This window comes from Pinus tabuliformis, chromosome J (genome assembly GCF_031772625.1).
Source record: "Pinus tabuliformis cultivar Carrire ecotype Pingquan chromosome J, CPIR1, whole genome shotgun sequence".
NCBI lineage: Eukaryota > Viridiplantae > Streptophyta > Pinopsida > Pinales > Pinaceae > Pinus > Pinus tabuliformis.
The window spans coordinates 1279616652-1279625967 of NC_142295.1; positions in this window are offsets into that span (position 1 = coordinate 1279616652).

Consider the following 9316-nt stretch of genomic DNA (forward strand, 5'->3'; position numbering starts at 1 on the left):
ACCAGAATTGGCGACTCCGCTGGGGAACAACATTCTTGTTGTTCCTAGTTTGGGTAGCCTTCAAGCCAATCAAGGCTCAGCCTCTCTGTTCGCTGGTCCTGACTGTCTGATCTGTTCTTGAACTCTAACCTTTTCCAGTTTTTTCAGTCTGTGTTTTTTTATTTTTCTTGAAAGTCTTCATATACGCTGTTTTGCTGGATTATAGAAGCGTATATATGCAAGTTGTACTAAGTGAACCCGCGTATACGCAGGTTTCCTCAGTTACAGTAGCGTGTACACGCACTCTGCACATCACTGCAGGCGCGTATACTATATAATTTTCAGGATTTATAAATTTTCTTTTTGCTGAATGTTTGTCTGGTGGTTTGGGTCAGTTTCAAGCAGTCATTTCCCAGTAACAGTCCTCTGTTTAACAGGGGGCATCTTGTTCTGAACTCTCTCTGGTTATAAGGAGTATTAGTCTGGTTTTCGTTGATTGCAAGCGTCATTGATTTTTGACACACAAGATTTCTGGTTAAGAATCTTGACTGCTCTGTTTTGGCAGAGTAGGAAGATTGGATTTCAAGCTTTGTGTTCATTTTTGTTTTGATGACCCTTTTGTTTGCTTAACGAAACCATTTTTGTGACCATTTTCTCCTTCGTTTCGGGAAAGTTGTTTGATACCATTTTCTTGAAACTTGTCTTTTGATCTTTTGGACTTTCATTGCTGCTTTTGATTGTCAAAAAAGCGATTTCAAACACATTTATTTTTGTTGAGTTTTCATCATTTGAAAGGTGTCAATTCACAAAAGTGTTTGGTTGCCTATTTATCAATCATTGGTGTCAGTATTTTTGAGAGCTTTCCTTTGAAAAAGAATTTTCGGTTTGATTGAAAGAAAATCTTTTGAAAGTTTTGAGTTTCGCTTTCTTAAACTTGCCTTTCATTTGATTTCCTTTTTTGCGAAGTGAAAGTGCTTTGTTTTTTATCTTAGAACTTGTTTTTATTGTTTGGACGAAATGATTGGTAACACATCATCTTCTATCTAAGCATTTTAGTGGCAAGACAAAATTGGGTAAAGCAGCAACTTTCCTTCTTTGTTTTTAGAGTAGTCTTTAAATCTTGCATCCACATATAGTTCTTGCATTAGGATAAATTTGCATCTCTTTTTAGGCATATATAGTTTTGTTAGTTTTTGTGAGTGTGGAGTCTGAAAAGAAAAGAAAAATTTGTTTATATTAGAAGTACCTCTGAACCTCATAGAAATTGCTCTTCATCGAAAACAAAAAGTGCATGTGCATGTAGCTAAGTTTTATTAATTTCTTTTGCGTCCATAAAAACACCACAAGTTTCATCTCCATTACCCTGTGACTTAAAGAACAGCTAATAAAATCAAGCGCTAAATTAAAATCCACTAGAACTTTTTTGTTTTAGTCAGTTACACCAACAAGTTTAGGATTTTAGGGCCTTGGATTAGGCGAGTGGAGAGTTAACTCTCCAAGGCCACATAAAACGTCAAACATAAGAGTCTGATTAACGAGAGAAAATCCAATAGCGTTAGGAAGACCAGGAAAGCTCAAGATCTAGGAGTTAAGCACGAGGGTCTGTGAAGACAGGGAAGAGAGATACCCCCTCTCCTACTTGTCCGAACTTACCTCACGACTGTTCCGCCTGGCTTCTGCGACGAGTTGGTATCCATAGTTGCCTCTCCTAGGGATCTGCATAGGTGGCTGCGGAGGGGAATCCCGTGGCACCTGAGGTCGACGTTGCATCACTCTCGACAGTACTACTGGAGGGAACCCTTGCGAAGCTTGGGGGCTTGCACCGGCGCAGGCTGTTGTTAGGAGGTCAGCGTAACTTCCTCTGATACCTTCGCTGATAGGACTGGGCCCTCATCATCCCAGACTATCTTCGGAAGGCCCTTTGATTCACTTTCTCGTATTTTGGTGTCCGGTCCTAATCACCGGAGTGGAAATACGTGGAAGTTGTTTGACTGGTTGTATCTTTAGGGACTTTATAGTGTGTGCTCTGTGCTCCTAGTTGGCCTAGCTTTTAATTTTTTGAGTCTTTAGTTAGATCATCACAAAAATTCAAAGTGGCTGACCGATCTCCAAGACGGTCTCGAAGACTTCGTGGTCTCTCGCCACCTAGTTTAGAGCCTTCTCCTAGAAGGCGTAGAGGCAATACTACCAGTGGGGTCCGTCCCACGCCGGTTGACGCATCGGGGATTGATCCTCCTCTCGGGGACATTAGCGGCCAAGCAAGACCTGGCACTTCTGAGCAAGAGAGGGATACTCCAGTCCTTTCTCGAGTTCGCTTTCAAGCAGAGAATAACGTAGAGGTAGAAGAACTTTCAGAATCATTAGTGGTTCCAAATTCTCCTCTACCATTTAGTCATCTAGACGTATTGCAATACGTTGGGACTCCGTCACATAGACCAGCAAGTCCAGGTTACGCTACGCGCTTACCATTCATGACCACTACTGGAAGCATGGCTTCTACGAGTGCTGCGACTATGCAAACCCCTACATCGGTGCAAGGGGGAGGAACCATTTCCATCCCCTCCACTTCCTTGTTTGGATCTTTTACGAGCACATCTCTACTTGGGTCTACCTCCATTCCGTCCACGAGTGGACATGCCCAAACCAATGCTTTTAGTACTGGACTCTTCTCTTTTGGCACCCAATCACAGAGTATTCCATCGGTTCCTTTTAGTGCCGCTACGTCCATGATGGGCGGGTCGGCTTCATTCCAGGGTTTTCCTTTCGGAAGTGGTCATATACCACATTCCAACCCGACGGTAGGAGCCATGCCTTTTTCTTCTATAGGACAAAGCAGCAATCCTTTCCAAGGTTGAAATAACCCTGGGGTTAGTAGTGCAGGAACTGGGAATCCATTTATCGGCCAACAAGGGAATAGGCCGTACACCACGGTTAGTTCGTTTCAAAGTATTCCTCCCCTTGCTTCGGCTTGGAACCCATATCAGGGGTTATCAACTCCTTACCATTCTTTAGGAGGAAACTTTGCAGGCTATGGAGGTTATACGGCAGGAGTTGGTCAAACTCCGAATTTTGCTGGACCACAAGGCTTGCCTTTTGGTTCAGCCGGTTCTACTGGTCACTTCGGGCAGCCTGGTGCCTCCCAAATCCCAGGACAATCTTTTCAGAACTTTGGGAGTTCTGCCCAGTCTGGGTGGAATCCCCTAGGTCCTCCTAGGCTTCCGTTTCTGGCAACGTTAAACTTGCCAGATCTCACAAAGTTAACAAACGACCCAATCAGGTATAATCCGGCCTGGCCTCCGGTCCCAACCAAACTCCCTTCGGACATTCCAAAATTCGAAGGGAAGAGTGGTGAGGACCCGGGCGACCACGTGACCACATTCCATCTGTGGTGCTCATCCAACTCCCTCATCGAGGATTCGATTAGGTTGAGACTCTTTCAGCGCACCTTGACTGGTAATGCGGCCAAGTGGTATATAGAGTTGCCAGGGGGCAGCTTTACATCGTTCGCCGACTTAGCCAATATTTTCTTAAATCACTTCCAGTTGCCTGTCCGCTATGACGCCGGAACCGAACTTCTGGCCACCTTTCGTCAGGATAAGGCAACCCATATTTCTGATCACATTCAGGAATGGAGACGGAGAAAGAGGCTCATTAAAGCCGAAATCCCTCCGGAGTACCATCTAGAGTGGTTTTTGAAGTCTTTGCAACCCGAGATCTCCAAGGATCTCTCCATCTCTGGGGTCTATTCTGAGGAGCAAGCCATTTTCAGGGCCCAGCAGTTAGAACTAATTTACTCTCAGTCTGGGATCCTCCAAAAGTACTTGCCAGATGCTCCTGGATCTAAGGTTGATTTAGCTAAGTCGAAGCCAAGTTCGCACGCGGACGATATCGTTGGGTCAGTAGACACATCTACAGTGAACTTGTTGAATCAATTGCAGCAGTTGTCTTTGCAAACTGCTTCTAACAACCAAGTCACATTGTCTAATCCTCCCGCTTCCCAAACTTCTTCAGTTAACGCCGTCCAATCTGATAACCCCTAAGGAAATCAAAATTCCAATGGGAAAAGGAAAGGACGTGGTAAGAAGAAGAACTCGGATGGGAAGCCCGATGCAAATAAATATGGTAACAACGCTAGTGGTGGTGGAAATGAGTCGAGAAAGAAAGTCAAGTTTCCTTGCAAGTTATGCAGTGGAGACCATCTAACTCATCTCTGCCCTAGGATTGAAGACGCTCAGCGCTTGTTAGGACAGCAAGGGACTTCTAGTTCGCAAGCTGTGTTAACTAACCCTTTCCCCCAAGGGCAGCAACTTCTTGCTGGCGCAAGTTCAAACCCTGGTACCTCCTCAGGGGGCAACCAGGAAGGGGACAAGTCATCGAATGTTTTCATGATGGGTGCTCACGCTAATGTGGCCACACGGTCACGCGATTATGGTGAAGGTGAAAATTCTAAGGGTAAATTAGTTCCCGAAACTAACAACCCACTTCATATTGAGCGACCTTCTGTTGAGACTATACCTCGGGTACCGAAAGGTTCCGCAAAATGCGCGACTATCAACCCTAATATTAGGGCAGCCCAGAATTACTCCATTGTTGAGGATCTGGCCCAGAGTCCATGTGCTATGTCCGCGTTAGAGGTTCTCCAGTCATGTCCTGCTCAACGAAGTGCCTTGCTATCGGCAATGGGGGCAGTAGATCCAAGTAACTCTTTAGCTCTCACTTTTGATATGAATAATGTCAGAAAGAGACTTCCTCATCACATGGCTTTCCAGATAAAGTCTACCTACCAGAAAACGAATATTTTTCGGACGGTTGTAGATGAGGGAGCTTCCACATGTGTCATGTATATGTCATGCTGGAAGGCCATTGGATCACCGTCGGTTGTTCCTTCACCTACCCTATTGACAGCATTTGATGGTCACTCTCATAGGCCATACGGGATTATCCCGGCCTTTCCTATATGTGTTGGAGGGAAGGTCGTTAATATTGAAGTAGAGGTCATAGACGCTAACCTAGACTATAATCTCCTATTAGGAAGGAACTGGGTATACGAGATGGATGCCGTGGTTTCGACTCTGTTTCGTGTCATTTGCTTTCCTCATGAGGGGAAAATCGTTAAGGTTGACCAATTGGACTATTGTTTAGTTGATCCTCAAGCAAACTCTGACTCTACTATTCCTTTAGTGGGTAACCCCCGTCCGCCTACCGAGAGTCTAGGAGTCGGGATGTACTCTTCATTGATGGGTACGTTTAATCTTACCCCTCCTACAGCTGGTATAGATACAATTTCATCCTCCAGGGATCCTTTACGGAGGGAGTTTGTCCAAACTCCTTATTCTTCGAATCCTGGAACCTTAGCTTCATCTGCGACCACATCAGGTGACGACGGGGTGGGTGGAATAGAATCTCTTATATCTACAGTGGAACCTAGATGCGAATCTATCGATAACTCTGTAGATAACCATTCTACTATTTCCTTTGGGAAAGAAATAGATGGTGATGTGGCTCATTTTCGGACCCTTGATTCCACCTTTGCATCGGATTGCTCGGATATTGTGTTTCCATCGGATGAAGTGGTATTCGAAGCAATGACGGCCGTATATCGACCTTTGGAAGATTTACATCATCGGTTACACTTTCATTCCCCTGTACATCAGGTAGAATCTCGGTCCTCCAGTTCGACTAGTGATGTTTGTACGGTCCCTTTGGCTCCAACACATTCGTTTGCCGAAGAGAGTATATTGATTGGTTCGATCGTCGTACCTATAAACATCCCTAGGAGTCAGTTGGCGGAGCCCCCTGACGGGCTCTACCTAAAGAAGTATTTTGCTTAGTTTTACTAGGCAATGGCTTCTTTGTATATTTGTACATATATTATCGAGCGTTTTCTGAGATCAGCACTTTTGGTCTACTTTGGCAGGTGTTGATGGATGATTTGGTTTATTTTGGGTTCGCCGATGGTGCTAGTCAGCACACTCGGAATCTTGCTTCCGCAGCTTGGGTACTTTATTACCCAACTGGTCAGTTGATGATATCGAGAGGCGTGTGTATCGGTCCTGCTTCAAACAACATGGCCGAGTATACAGCTGTTATCAATTTATTATCCGAGGCAATCTCTTATGGGATCGACTCGTTGGTAGTATATCTTGATTCTCAATTGATAGTGTCTCAGTTAAATAACATTTATCGGGTTAGAGATCCATTATTATATCGCCAATATTTAAGGGTGAGGTTGTTGCAAAGATCATTTATTTACATTAATTATTTGCACATTTCAAGATCTCAAAATTGGTTAGCTGATTCTATCGCTAATCAAGCATTAGACTGGCATATCAATCATTCATCATCATAAAATCATGCATCAAAAAGTCAAACTGTATATATATATATATATATATATATATATATATCATAAAACGCCTCGAGTGTACATATGTGTGTCCAAAAATATACAAAATTGGGACTCAAATGCCCATAATCATGTCAGGAATATCTAGCGCCTCGGCTCAGGATGAGCATCTAAGTATGTCACTATAGCGTGGGCCACGCGCCGAAAGATGCGAACCCAGTCACGTGGCATGCCAACCACATGACGCTGCATATCCAGAGGAAGGTCCTCTATCTCGGCCATCGGTACTTGGCAGCTCAGTCTCGCCAAGTGTCGTTGGACGTTGTTCAGGGTCCATTCCGTATCCGCAGCCGCCTCTTCGGCTCCTCGGCCACGCCGTCCATGCCGCTGGAATCCATCTGGTCGTACAGGCCCAATGTCTGGAACATGATCATCATATTAGTCATTTGAATCTCATCAAAAAATAATTTTAAAAATTCATCATTATATTTGAAAAATCCAAAAAAAATCATAAAATCATAAAAAATTCTTACCAATCTCGCCCCATGCTGCATTTGGTGGTAACACTAGATCAGGATCTCCTCGGAAATCTAGCCCAGCATAGGGGTAGTCATCCACGGCGATGATCTGCTGCTCCCACCAAGCAAAGAAATCATCGTCAAATGCATTCCTTGGGACTTCCCCACCCCCCAGACGTTTCATCAAGTCAGCCCACCGGCCCATGCGTGGATCACGTGGACTACTGATGGCCACTGCTACCCTGGGGCGGAGTGCGGGAACCTTCTCGAAGAAGAAAGTGCACAAGATGGTTCCGAACCCAAAATTCTTGGTCTGTCCCCTCCTGATAGAAGTGAGTTGTTCCTTCATGTTGGCAAGGAGAGGAGTACACCAGTCAAACACTGTAGTGAGACAGTCCACTGCCACGCTCATATTTACCCGTGACGCCTGATGTAGTGAGGATGATCCGTTCACTCGAGCTATAGTGAACAAGATTATCCTGAGTGACAAACTCGCCACATGTGGGATAGAGATCTGGCTCCTGACCTTTCGGTGACCCGGGCAATAAATCTGTACATAGTCATCTACACTGAGGTTATTCCGTGTCCTGCCCCGGGAATGTACTACCTCTCCCCTTCGGGAAAGGCCCGTGATAAAATATATGTCTTCCACTTCTACCCTGAGTGGCATTTGATCAATCACAAATGCTTCCTCATCGACATCCCAATAATCAATGAGTCTCTCGAGCAAACGCGTGTTGGCTTTCATATTTGGCAATTTGAAGAATTTTAGCAACCCGCATCCCCGTAGGGCATCTAATGCCTCATCATTGTTCATAACTTCATTATCCACGGCTGAGTGCTCTCTTTCACGCCATGTGAGAGTCATCCTGGAAGAAAAAATCATTTTCATCCGTTAGTTTTGTGTATAAAATTAGTTTGCTGCGCACACGCGGGTTCCTTTGTATACAGTCGCGTGTAGGGCCGTCGTATACGCGATTTCTATATAGCCAACCCGCGTGTACGCCGCAAAGGAATTTTTTGCAAAAATCCAACGGTAAAACATCAATTAAATTTCCAAAAAACTATCACAATTAATTGCAAGACAAGTTTAGTGCTTACCTGGAAGTTTTCGGCAAGTTTGAACGGTTGGAAAAGTCACAGGGAAGTTTGCTCCTTTTGCTCCACAATTTTTGCTCTCCAAGTCAAACGGTGAAAATGGTGAGTCCAAAATTTCTTTTTATAAGTTTTGAAAATGCAAAATTTTTTCAAAATTTTATTTTGTTTGGTCTCATGTCACTTTTAACTTGGGAGCTTGGAATGTCGAGATTGGGTTGTTTTTCAGGACATTTTGGACATTTTTTTCGACGGTTCGAGACGGTTCCATGACTGCTGACCCGTCATGGCAGGTATCGTGTTTTCACTGGCATATAGGTTAGGGACACCATTTTTCCGTTGCATTATGCATACTAGCCTCCATCTAACCGATCCATCTGCTGTAGGGTCCACCCCTTCATGTTATGGTTAGTAAGCCATTTTCACTCGCCGATTCTTTAAATCATGACACGATGGTAGAGCCATACTTTTACATGGCCTTCGTCGTTAGCACCTCACTGACATTTGTTGCCCATGCTGCTTCATTTTGAGTAGGCTCGGGAGTCCTCTGTAGTCCCGCCATGACTTATGCGTTGAAGACTCATTCCTCTTTGCTTCTTCGCTTCGTTCTGGCCTTATACCCTAGAGGCTCCTATGTGTGTTGAGTTGTACTTTTGCATTGCATGTTGACCATTTGCACCTTTTGGCCTAGAGCCGGCTTCACTTGGACTCGTGTTTAAGCCAACTTTTGACCATGACGTCTGCAAAATCAACCTTGCATACCTTTGACTTCTGCGACTTGACACACCTTGACCCGTGGAAGGAACATACCTTTGAGTGTCATTGACCAGTTTTCACCTCCCTGCATTGAGCATAGGAACGTTCCTTTCCCAGGAACTAGATCATCTGTTTCACCGACACTCGTTCTTTCCACTGTACCATAGCATTCTTTTATTCTTTTTCCGGCTTATCAGAAAAAGACAAAAAAATTAAATATTCCAAAAAAGAGCGGGAACAGGGACATTATTTCCATTTATTGTTGGCAGCTAGAGTCAGTCGTGTCGCCCTTGAACAAAGCACTCAAAACAAAGTCTCCTCCGCATGGGTGGGATTTAGTTTGACTTAGGTATGCCATAACCTTGTTATCGAGTCAGTTCTCCCCCGATTGGTTATCTCTTCCAATCATATGGAGGGTTCGTTCGTGCCTCCTGCATGACGAACTTATACAGATTCATTATATGCTGCCACATAGTCACATTGAGTCGTGCTTTTGTTCAAGGGAAGTTAGCCTAAGTCGGCCTTTCTGCGGTGTCTCTTGACTCATTTTCAATCGGCCATCCCTGGTTGTCAGTATCATGTCTATCATCACATCAGTTATATTGGTCCTTTACTCGTGCCA